The sequence below is a fragment of the Oncorhynchus nerka genome, linkage group LG23 (assembly GCF_034236695.1).
Source record: "Oncorhynchus nerka isolate Pitt River linkage group LG23, Oner_Uvic_2.0, whole genome shotgun sequence".
In the NCBI taxonomy this organism is placed as follows: domain Eukaryota; kingdom Metazoa; phylum Chordata; class Actinopteri; order Salmoniformes; family Salmonidae; genus Oncorhynchus; species Oncorhynchus nerka.
In genome coordinates, this window is record NC_088418.1 from 60,544,461 (window position 1) to 60,557,149 (window position 12,689).

At 41.1% G+C, this 12,689-nt stretch overlaps 1 protein-coding gene across 1 annotated transcript in view; it reads right to left on the bottom strand.

Annotated features, from left to right (window-relative positions):
- Positions 1-12,689, bottom strand: part of LOC115121796 (sortilin-like) — a 37,997-nt gene that overhangs the window by 17,445 nt on the left and 7,863 nt on the right. The gene's annotated exons all lie outside the window — the stretch shown is intronic.

Below are 12,689 nucleotides of genomic sequence, written 5' to 3' on the forward strand. Positions count from 1 at the left end.
GACATATCAGGGTTAGTAGGACTGAGACAGACATATCAGGGTTACAGTTCGTAGAACTGAGACAGACATATCAGGGTTAGTAGGACTGAGACAGACATATCAGGATTAGAGTTAGTAGGACTGAGACAGACATATCAGGGTTAGAGTTAGTAGGACTGAGACAGACATATCAGGATTAGAGTTAGTAGGACTGAGACAGACATATCAGGGTTAGAGTTAGACTGAGACAGACATATCAGGATTAGAGTTAGTAGACTGAGACAGACATATCAGGGTTAGAGTTAGTAGGACTGAGACAGACATATCAGGGTTAGAGTTAGTAGGACTGAGACAGACATATCAGGGTTAGAGTTAGTAGGACTGAGACAGACATATCAGGATTAGAGTTAGTAGGACTGAGACAGACATATCAGGGTTAGAGTTAGTAGGACTGAGACAGACATATCAGGATTAGAGTTAGTAGGACTTAGACATATCAGGACTGAGAGACTGAGACATATCAGGATTAGAGTTAGTAGGACTGAGACAGACATATCAGGGTTAGAGTTAGTAGGACTGAGACAGACATATCAGGGTTAGAGTTAGTAGGACTGAGACAGACATATCAGGGTTAGAGTTAGTAGGACTGAGACAGACATATCAGGGTTAGAGTTAGTAGAACTGAGACAGACATATCAGGGTTAGAGTTAGTAGAACTGAGACAGACATATCAGGATTAGAGTTAGTAGAACTGAGACAGACATATCAGGATTAGAGTTAGTAGGACTGAGACAGACATATCAGGGTTAGTTAGTAGACTGAGACAGACATATCAGGGTTAGAGTTAGTAGGACTGAGACAGACATATCAGGGTTAGAGTTAGTAGGACTGAGACAGACATATCAGGGTTAGAGTTAGTAGAACTGAGACAGACATATCAGGGTTAGAGTTAGTAGACTGAGACAGACATATCAGGATTAGAGTTAGTAGAACTTAGTAGAGACTGAGACAGACATATCAGGATTAGAGTTAGTAGGACTGAGACAGACATATCAGGGTTAGAGTTAGTAGGACTGAGACAGACATATCAGGGTTAGAGTTAGTAGAACTGAGACAGACATATCAGGGTTAGTAGAACTGAGACAGACATATCAGGATTAGAGTTAGTAGAACTGAGACAGACATATCAGGGTTAGTAGAACTGTTAGTAGTAGAACTGAGACAGACATATCAGGGTTAGAGTTAGTAGGACTGAGACAGACATATCAGGGTTAGAGTTAGTAGACTGAGACAGACATATCAGGGTTAGAGTTAGTAGAACTGAGACAGACATATCAGGGTTAGAGTTAGTAGGACTGAGACAGACATATCAGGGAGTTAGTAGAACTGAGACAGACATATCAGGGTTAGAGTTAGTAGGACTGAGACAGACATATCAGGGTTAGAGTTAGTAGGACTGAGACAGACATATCAGGGTTAGAGTTAGTAGGACTGAGACAGACATATCAGGGTTAGAGTTAGTAGAACTGAGACAGACATATCAGGGTTAGAGTTAGTAGAACTGAGACAGACATATCAGGGTTAGAGTTAGTAGAACTGAGACAGACATATCAGGGTTAGTAGAACTGAGACAGACATATCAGGGTTAGGTTAGTAGAACTGAGACAGACATATCAGGGTTAGAGTTAGTAGAACTGAGACAGACATATCAGGGTTAGAGTTAGTAGAACTGAGACAGACATATCAGGGTTAGAGTTAGTAGAACTGAGACAGACATATCAGGGTTAGAGTTAGTAGAACTGAGACAGACATATCAGGGTTAGAGTTAGTAGGACTGAGACAGACATATCAGGATTAGAGTTAGTAGGACTGAGACAGACATATCAGGATTAGAGTTAGTAGGACTGAGACAGACATATCAGGGTTAGAGTTAGTAGGACTGAGACAGACATATCAGGGTTAGAGTTAGTAGGACTGAGACAGACATATCAGGGTTAGTAGTTGAGACAGACATATCAGTTAGGACTGAGACAGACATATCAGGGTTAGTTAGGATAGAACTGAGACAGACATAGGACTGAGACAGACATATCAGGGTTAGAGTTAGAACTGAGACAGACATATCAGGGTTAGAGTTAGTAGGACTGAGACAGACATATCAGGGTTAGAGTTAGTAGAACTGAGACAGACATATCAGGGTCAGAGTTAGTAGAACTGAGACAGACATATCAGGGCTAGAGTTAGTAGAACTGAGACAGACATATCAGGGTTAGAGTTAGTAGAACTGAGACAGACATATCAGGATTAGAGTTAGTAGGACTGAGACAGACATATCAGGGTTAGAGTTAGAACTGAGACAGACATATCAGGAGTTAGTAGTTAGGAGACTGAGACAGACATATCAGGGTTAGAGTTAGTAGGACTGAGACAGACATATCAGGGTTAGAGTTAGTAGGACTGAGACAGACATATCAGGATTAGAGTTAGTAGGACTGAGACAGACATATCAGGGTTAGAGTTAGTAGGACTGAGACAGACATATCAGGGTTAGAGTTAGTAGGACTGAGACAGACATATCAGGATTAGAGTTAGTAGGACTGAGACAGACATATCAGACTGAGACAGACATATCAGACTGAGACAGACATATCAGGGTTATAGTTAGTAGGACTGAGACAGACATATCAGGTTAGAGTTAGTAGGACTGAGACAGACATATCAGGGTTAGAGTTAGTAGGACTGAGACAGACATATCAGGGTTAGAGTTAGTAGGACTGAGACAGACATATCAGGGTTAGAGTTAGTAGGACAGAGACAGACATCAGGATTAGTAGAACTGAGACAGACATATCAGGATTAGAGTTAGTAGGACTGAGACAGACATATCAGGGTTAGAGTTAGTAGGACTGAGACAGACATATCAGGATTAGAGTTAGTAGGACTGAGACAGACATATCAGGATTAGAGTTAGTTGGACTGGGACAGACATATCAGACTGAGACAGACATATCAGACTGAGACAGACATATCAGGGTTATAGTTAGTAGGACTGAGACAGACATATCAGAGTTCGAGTTATTAGGACTGAGACAGACATATCAGGGTTAGAGTTAGTAGGACTGAGACAGACATATCAGGGTTAGAGTTAGTAGGACTGAGACAGACATATCAGGATTAGAGTTAGTAGGACTGAGACAGACATATCAGGGTTAGAGTTAGTAGGACTGAGACAGACATATCAGGATTAGAGTTAGTTGGACTGAGACAGACATATCAGACTGAGACAGACATATCAGACTGAGACAGACATATCAGGGTTATAGTTAGTAGGACTGAGACAGACATATCAGAGTTCGAGTTATTAGGACTGAGACAGACATATCAGGGTTAGCGTTAGTAGGACTGAGACAGACATATCAGGGTTAGTAGAACTGAGACAGACATATCAGGGTTAGTAGAACTGAGAAAGACATATCAGGATTAGAGTTAGTAGAACTGAGACAGACATATCAGGGTTAGTAGAACTGAGACAGGCATATCAGGGTTAGTAGAACTGAGACAGACATATCAGGGTTAGAGTTAGTAGAACTGAGACAGACATATCAGGGTTAGTAGGACTGAGACAGACATATCAGGGTTAGAGTTAGTAGAACTGAGACAGACATATCAGGGTTAGTAGAGACTGAGACAGACATATCAGGGTTAGAGTTAGTAGAACTGAGACAGACATATCAGGGTGAGTAGAACTGAGACAGACATATCAGGATTAGAGTTAGTAGGACTGAGACAGACATATCAGGGTTAGAGTTAGTAGGACTGAGACAGACATATCAGGATTAGAGTTAGTAGGACTGAGACAGACATATCAGGGTTAGAGTTAGTAGGACTGAGACAGACATATCAGGGTTAGAGTTAGTAGGACTGAGACAGACATATCAGGGTTAGTAGAACTGAGACAGACATATCAGGGTTAGTAGAACTGAGAAAGACATATCAGGATTAGAGTTAGTAGAACTGAGACAGACATATCAGGGTTAGTAGAACTGAGACAGACATATCAGGGTTAGTAGAACTGAGACAGACATATCAGGGTTAGAGTTAGTAGAACTGAGACAGACATATCAGGGTTAGTAGAACTGAGACAGACATATCAGGGTTAGAGTTAGTAGAACTGAGACAGACATATCAGGGTGAGTAGAACTGAGACAGACATATCAGGGTTAGAGTTAGTAGAACTGAGACAGACATATCAGGGTTAGTAGAACTGAGACAGACATATCAGGGTTAGAGTTAGTAGAACTGAGACAGACATATCAGGGTTAGAGTTAGTAGAACTGAGACAGACATATCAGGGTTAGAGTTAGTAGAACTGAGACAGACATATCAGGGTTAGAGTTAGTAGAACTGAGACAGACATATCAGGGTTAGAGTTAGTAGAACTGAGACAGACATCAGGATTAGAGTTAGTGGCACTGAGACAGACATATCAGGGTTAGTAGAACTGAGACAGACATATCAGGGTTAAGGTTAGTAGGACTGAGACAGACATATCAGGGTTAGAGTTAGTAGGACTGAGACAGACATATCAGGGTTAGAGTTAGTAGGACTGAGACAGACATATCAGGGTTAGTAGGACTGAGACAGACATATCAGGGTTACAGTTCGTAGAACTGAGACAGACATATCAGGGATAGTAGGACTGAGACAGACATATCCGGGTTAGAGTTAGTAGGACTGAGACAGACATATCAGGGTTAGAGTTAGTAGGACTGAGACAGACATATCAGGGTTAGAGTTAGTAGGACTGAGACAGACATATCAGGGTTAGTTAGTAGAACTGAGACAGACATATCAGGATTAGAGTTAGTAGGACTGAGACAGACATATCAGGGTTAGAGTTAGTAGGACTGAGACAGACATATCAGGATTAGAGTTAGTAGGACTGAGACAGACATATCAGGGTTAGAGTTAGTAGGACTGAGACAGACATATCAGGATTAGAGTTAGTAGGACTGAGACAGACATATCAGGGTTAGAGTTAGTAGGACTGAGACAGACATATCAGGATTAGAGTTAGTAGGACTGAGACAGACATATCAGGATTAGAGTTAGTAGGACTGAGACAGACATATCAGGATTAGAGTTAGTAGGACTGAGACAGACATATCAGACTGAGACAGACATATCAGACTGAGACAGACATATCAGGGTTATAGTTAGTAGGACTGAGACAGACATATCAGGTTAGTTAGGACTGAGACAGACATATCAGGGTTAGTAGAACTGAGACAGACATATCAGGGTTAGTAGAACTGAGACAGACATATCAGGATTAGAGACTGAGACAGACATATCAGGATTAGAGTTAGTAGGACTGAGACAGACATATCAGGGTTAGAGTTAGTAGAACTGAGACAGACATATCAGGGTTAGTAGAACTGAGACAGACATATCAGGGTTAGTAGAACTGAGAAAGACATATCAGGATTAGAGTTAGTAGAACTGAGACAGACATATCAGGGTTAGAGTTAGTAGAACTGAGACAGACATATCAGGGTTAGTAGAACTGAGACAGACATATCAGGGTTAGTAGAACTGAGAAAGACATATCAGGATTAGAGTTAGTAGAACTGAGACAGACATATCAGGGTTAGTAGAACTGAGACAGACATATCAGGGTTAGTAGAACTGAGACAGACATATCAGGGTTAGAGTTAGTAGAACTGAGACAGACATATCAGGGTTAGAGTTAGTAGAACTGAGACAGACATATCAGGGTTAGAGTTAGTAGAACTGAGACAGACATATCAGGGTTAGAGTTAGTAGAACTGAGACAGACATCAGGATTAGAGTTAGTAGCACTGAGACAGACATATCAGGGTTAGTTGAGACAGACATATCAGGGTTAGTAGGACTGAGACAGACATATCAGGGTTAGAGTTAGTAGGACTGAGACAGACATATCAGGGTTAGAGTTAGTAGGACTGAGACAGACATATCAGGGTTAGAGTTAGTAGAACTGAGACAGACATATCAGGGTTAGAGTTAGTAGAACTGAGACAGACATATCAGGATTAGAGTTAGTGGCACTGAGACAGACATATCAGGGTTAGTAGAACTGAGACAGACATATCAGGGTTAAGGTTAGTAGGACTGAGACAGACATATCAGGGTTAGAGTTAGTAGGACTGAGACAGACATATCAGGGTTAGAGTTAGTAGGACTGAGACAGACATATCAGGGTTAGAGTTAGTAGAACTGAGACAGACATATCAGGGTTAGAGTTAGTAGAACTGAGACAGACATATCAGGGTTAGAGTTAGTAGACTGAGACAGACATATCAGGATTAGAGTTAGTAGGACTGAGACAGACATATCAGGATTAGAGTTAGTAGGACTGAGACAGACATATCAGGATTAGAGTTAGTAGGACTGAGACAGACATATCAGGGTTAGTAGAACTGAGACAGACATATCAGGATTAGAGTTACTAGGACTGAGACAGACATATCAGGGTTAGAGTTAGCAGAACTGAGACAGACATATCAGGATTCGAGTTAGTAGAACTGAGACAGACAAATCAGGGGTAGAGTTAGTAGAACTGAGACAGACATATCAGGGTTAGAGTTAGTAGGACTGAGACAGGCATATCAGGGATAGCAGGACTGAGACAGACATATCAGGATTAGAGTTAGTAGGACTGAGACAGACATTTCAGGGTTAGAGTTAGCAGAACTGAGACAGACATATCAGAGTTAGTAGAACTGAGACAGACAAATCAGGGGTAGAGTTAGTAGAACTGAGACAGACATATCAGGGTTAGAGTTAGTAGAACTGAGACAGACATATCAGGGTTAGAGTTAGTAGAACTGAGACAGACATATCAGGATTAGAGTTAGTAGAACTGAGACAGACATATCAGGGTTAGAGTTAGTAGGACTGAGACAGACATATCAGGGTTAGTAGAACTGAGACAGACATATCAGGATTAGAGTTACTAGGACTGAGACAGACATTTCAGGGTTAGAGTTAGCAGAACTGAGACAGACATATCAGAGTTAGTAGAACTGAGACAGACAAATCAGGGGTAGAGTTAGTAGAACTGAGACAGACATATCAGGGTTAGAGTTAGTAGGACTGAGACAGACATATCAGGGATAGCAGGACTGAGACAGACATATCAGGATTAGAGTTAGTAGGACTGAGACAGACATATCAGGGTTAGTAGAACTGAGACAGACATATCAGGATTAGAGTTACTAGGACTGAGACAGACATTTCAGGGTTAGAGTTAGCAGAACTGAGACAGACATATCAGAGTTAGTAGAACTGAGACAGACAAATCAGGGGTAGAGTTAGTAGAACTGAGACAGACATATCAGGGTTAGAGTTAGTAGAACTGAGAGAGACATATCAGGATTAGAGTTAGTAGGACTGAGACAGACATATCAGGATTAGAGTTAGTAGGACTGAGACAGACAAATCAGGATTAGAGTTAGTGGGACTGAGACAGACATATCAGGGTTAGAGTTAGTGGGACTGAGACAGACATATCAGGGTTAGCAGGACTGAGACAGACATATCAGGATTAGAGTTAGTAGGACTGAGACAGACATATCAGGATTAGAGTTAGTAGGACTGAGACAGACATATCATGATTAGAGTTAGTAGGACTGAGACAGACATATCAGGGTTAGCAGGACTGAGACAGACATATCAGGATTAGAGTTAGTAGGACTGAGACAGACATATCAGGGTTAGTAGAACTGAGACAGACATATCAGGATTAGAGTTACTAGGACTGAGACAGACATTTCAGGGTTAGAGTTAGCAGAACTGAGACAGACATATCAGGGTTAGAGTTAGTAGAACTGAGACAGACATATCAGGATTAGAGTTAGTAGAACTGAGAGAGACATATCAGGATTAGAGTTAGTAGGACTGAGACAGACATATCAGGATTAGAGTTAGTAGGACTGAGACAGACAAATCAGGATTAGAGTTAGTGGGACTGAGACAGACATATCAGGGTTAGAGTTAGTAGGACTGAGACAGACATATCATGATTAGAGTTAGTAGGACTGAGACAGACATATCAGGGTTAGCAGGACTGAGACAGATATATCAGGATTAGAGTTAGTAGGACTGAGACAGACATATAAGGGTTAGTAGGACTGAGACAGACATATCAGAGTTAGAGTTAGTAGGACTGAGACAGACATATCAGGGTTAGAGTTAGTAGGACTGAGACAGACATATCAGGGTTAGAGTTAGTAGGACTCAGACAGACATATCAGGGTTAGTAGAACTGAGACAGACATATCAGGATTAGTAGAACTGAGACAGACATATCAGGATTAGAGTTACTAGGACTGAGACAGACATATCAGGGTTAGAGTTAGCAGAACTGAGACAGACATATCAGAGTTAGTAGAAGTGAGACAGACATATCAGGATTAGAGTTCGTAGAACTGAGACAGACATATCAGGGTTAGAGTTAGTAGGACTGAGAGAGACATATCAGGATAGAGTTAGTAGGACAGAGACAGACAAATCAGGATTAGAGTTAGTAGAACTGAGAGAGACATATCAGGATTAGAGTTAGTAGGACTGAGACAGACATATCAGGGTTAGAGTTAGTAGAACTGAGACAGACATATCAGGATTAGAGTTAGTAGAACTGAGACAGACATATCAGGATTAGAGTTAGTAGGACTGAGACAGACATATCAGGGTTAGAGTTAGTAGAACTGAGACAGACATATCAGGATTAGAGTTAGTAGAACTGAGACAGACATATCAGGATTAGAGTTAGTAGGTCTGAGAGAGACATATCCCGGATAGAGTTAGTAGGACTGAGACAGACATATCAGGGTTAGAGTTCGTAGAACTGAGACAGACATATCATGGTTAGAGTTAGTAGGACTGAGACAGACATATCAGGGTTAGAGTTAGTAGGACAGAGACAGACATCAGGATTAGTAGAACTGAGACAGACATATCAGGATTAGAGTTAGTAGGACTGAGACAGACATATCAGGGTTAGAGTTCGTAGGACTGAGACAGACATATCAGGATTAGAGTTAGTAGGACTGAGACAGACATATCAGGGTTAGAGTTAGTAGGACTACAGAGGAAGAGGATAGAGTTGAGGATGTAAGCAGTGTACAGAGGAAGAGGATAGAGTTGAGGATGTAGTGACTGAGAAGAGATAGAGTTGAGGATGTATCAGTGTTAGTAGAGGAAGAGGATAGAGTTGAGGATGTAACATATCAGTGTACAGAGGAAGAGGATAGAGTTGAGGATGTAAGCAGTGTACAGAGGAAGAGGATAGAGTTGAGGATGTAAGCAGTGTACAGAGGAAGAGGATAGAGTTGAGGATGTAAAAAGAGAGAAGAGAGGGACGAATCCTCTAAGGCCTGATGCTGTAAACGCACTGATTCTATTACTCACAATGATCTTCATTCAACCAAACTTTGTTTTAATCAATTCTTTATTATAGACCAGCTCAAATATCATTATGCTTTCTTTATTATAGACCAGCTCTGATGTCATTATGAGACAGACATATCAGGATTAGAGTTAGTAGGACTGAGACAGACATATCAGGATTAGAGTTAGTAGGACTGAGACAGAAATATCAGGGTTAGTAGGACTGAGACAGACATATCAGACTGAGACAGACATATCAGACTGAGACAGACATATCAGGGTTATAGTTAGTAGGACTGAGACAGACATATCAGAGTTCGAGTTATTAGGACTGAGACAGACATATCAGGGTTAGAGTTAGTAGGACTGAGACAGACATATCAGGGTTAGTAGAACTGAGACAGACATATCAGGGTTAGTAGAACTGAGACAGACATATCAGGATTAGTAGAACTGAGACAGACATATCAGGATTAGAGTTACTAGGACTGAGACAGACATATCAGGGTTAGAGTTAGTAGAACTGAGACAGACATATCAGGGTTAGTAGAACTGAGACAGACATATCAGGGTTAGTAGAACTGAGACAGACATATCAGGGTTAGAGTTAGTAGAACTGAGACAGACATATCAGGGTTAGAACTGAGACAGACATATCAGGGTTAGAGTTAGTAGAACTGAGACAGACATATCAGGGTTAGAGTTAGTAGAACTGAGACAGACATCAGGATTAGAGTTAGTGGCACTGAGACAGACATATCAGGGTTAGTAGAACTGAGACAGACATATCAGGGTTAAGGTTAGTTGGACTGAGACAGACATATCAGGGTTAGAGTTAGTAGGACTGAGACAGACATATCAGGGTTAGAGTTAGTAGGACTGAGACAGACATATCAGGGTTAGAGTTAGTAGAACTGAGACAGACATATCAGGGTCAGAGTTAGTAGAACTGAGACAGACATATCAGACTGAGACAGACATATCAGACTGAGACAGACATATCAGGGTTATAGTTAGTAGGACTGAGACAGACATATCAGAGTTTGAGTTAGTAGGACTGAGACAGACATATCAGGATTAGAGTTAGTAGGACTGAGACAGAAATATCAGGGTTAGTAGGACTGAGACAGACATATCAGACTGAGACAGACATATCAGACTGAGACAGACATATCAGGGTTATAGTTAGTAGGACTGAGACAGACATATCAGAGTTCGAGTTATTAGGACTGAGACAGACATATCAGGGTTAGAGTTAGTAGGACTGAGACAGACATATCAGGGTTAGAGTTAGTAGAACTGAGACAGACATATCAGGGTTAGTAGAACTGAGACAGACATATCAGGATTAGTAGAACTGAGACAGACATATCAGGATTAGAGTTACTAGGACTGAGACAGACATATCAGGGTTAGAGTTAGTAGAACTGAGACAGACATATCAGGGTTAGTAGAACTGAGACAGACATATCAGGGTTAGTAGAACTGAGACAGACATATCAGGGTTAGAGTTAGTAGAACTGAGACAGACATATCAGGGTGAGTAGAACTGAGACAGACATATCAGGGTTAGAGTTAGTAGAACTGAGACAGACATATCAGGGTTAGAGTTAGTAGAACTGAGACAGACATCAGGATTAGAGTTAGTGGCACTGAGACAGACATATCAGGGTTAGTAGAACTGAGACAGACATATCAGGGTTAAGGTTAGTAGGACTGAGACAGACATATCAGGGTTAGAGTTAGTAGGACTGAGACAGACATATCAGGGTTAGAGTTAGTAGGACTGAGACAGACATATCAGGGTTAGAGTTAGTAGAACTGAGACAGACATATCAGGGTCAGAGTTAGTAGAACTGAGACAGACATATCAGGGCTAGAGTTAGTAGAACTGAGACAGACATATCAGGGTTAGAGTTAGTAGAACTGAGATAGACATATCAGGGTTAGAGTTAGTAGAACTGAGACAGACATCAGGATTAGAGTTAGTGGCACTGAGACAGACATATCAGGGTTAGTAGAACTGAGACAGACATATCAGGGTTAAGGTTAGTAGGACTGAGACAGACATATCAGGGTTAGAGTTAGTAGGACTGAGACAGACATATCAGGGTTAGAGTTAGTAGGACTGAGACAGACATATCAGGGTTAGAGTTAGTAGAACTGAGACAGACATATCAGGGTTAGAGTTAGTAGAACTGAGACAGACATATCAGGGTTAGAGTTAGTAGAACTGAGATAGACATATCAGGGTTAGTATAACTGAGACAGACATATCAGGGTTAGAGTTAGTAGGACTGAGACAGACATATCAGGGTTAGTAGAACTGAGACAGACATATCAGGGTCAGAGTTAGTAGAACTGAGACAGACATATCAGGGTCAGAGTTATTAGGACTGAGACAGACATATCAGGGTTAGTAGAACTGAGACAGACATATCAGGATTTGAGTTAGTAGAACTGAGACAGACATATCAGGGTTAGTAGAACTGAGACAGACATATCAGGATTTGAGTTAGTAGAACTGAGACAGACATATCAGGGTTAGTAGAATTGAGACAGATATATCAGGGTTAGTAGAACTGAGACAGACATATCAGGGTTAGTAGAACTGAGACAGACATATCAGGGTTAGTAGAACTGAGACAGACATATCAGGGTTAGTAGAACTGAGACAGACATATCAGGGTTAGAGTTAGTAGAACTGAGACAGACATATCAGGGTTAGTAGAACTGAGACAGACATATCAGGGTTAGTAGAACTGAGACAGACATATCAGGGTTAGTAGAACTGAGACAGACATATCAGGGTTAGTAGAACTGAGACAGACATATCAGGGTTAGAGTTAGTAGAACTGAGACAGACATATCAGGGTTAGTAGAACTGAGACAGACATATCAGGGTTAGTAGAACTGAGACAGGCATATCAGGGTTAGTAGAACTGAGACAGACATATCAGGGTTAGAGTTAGTAGAACTGAGACAGACATATCAGGGTTAGTAGAACTGAGACAGACATATCAGGGTTAGTAGAACTGAGACAGACATATCAGGGTTAGAGTTAGTAGAACTGAGACAGACATATCAGGGTTAGTAGAACTGAGACAGACATATCAGGGTTAGTAGAACTGAGACAGCCATAGATCTAGATGAGATAGATGTACAGTTTCAGACACGATCGCTGCTGAGCAAAATACATTAGTAAACTTTAATGTTTGATCTAAAGAGGGATCCATGTGGCTCATATGTCCTTTGTCTGTACTTGAAAAGCATGTGTG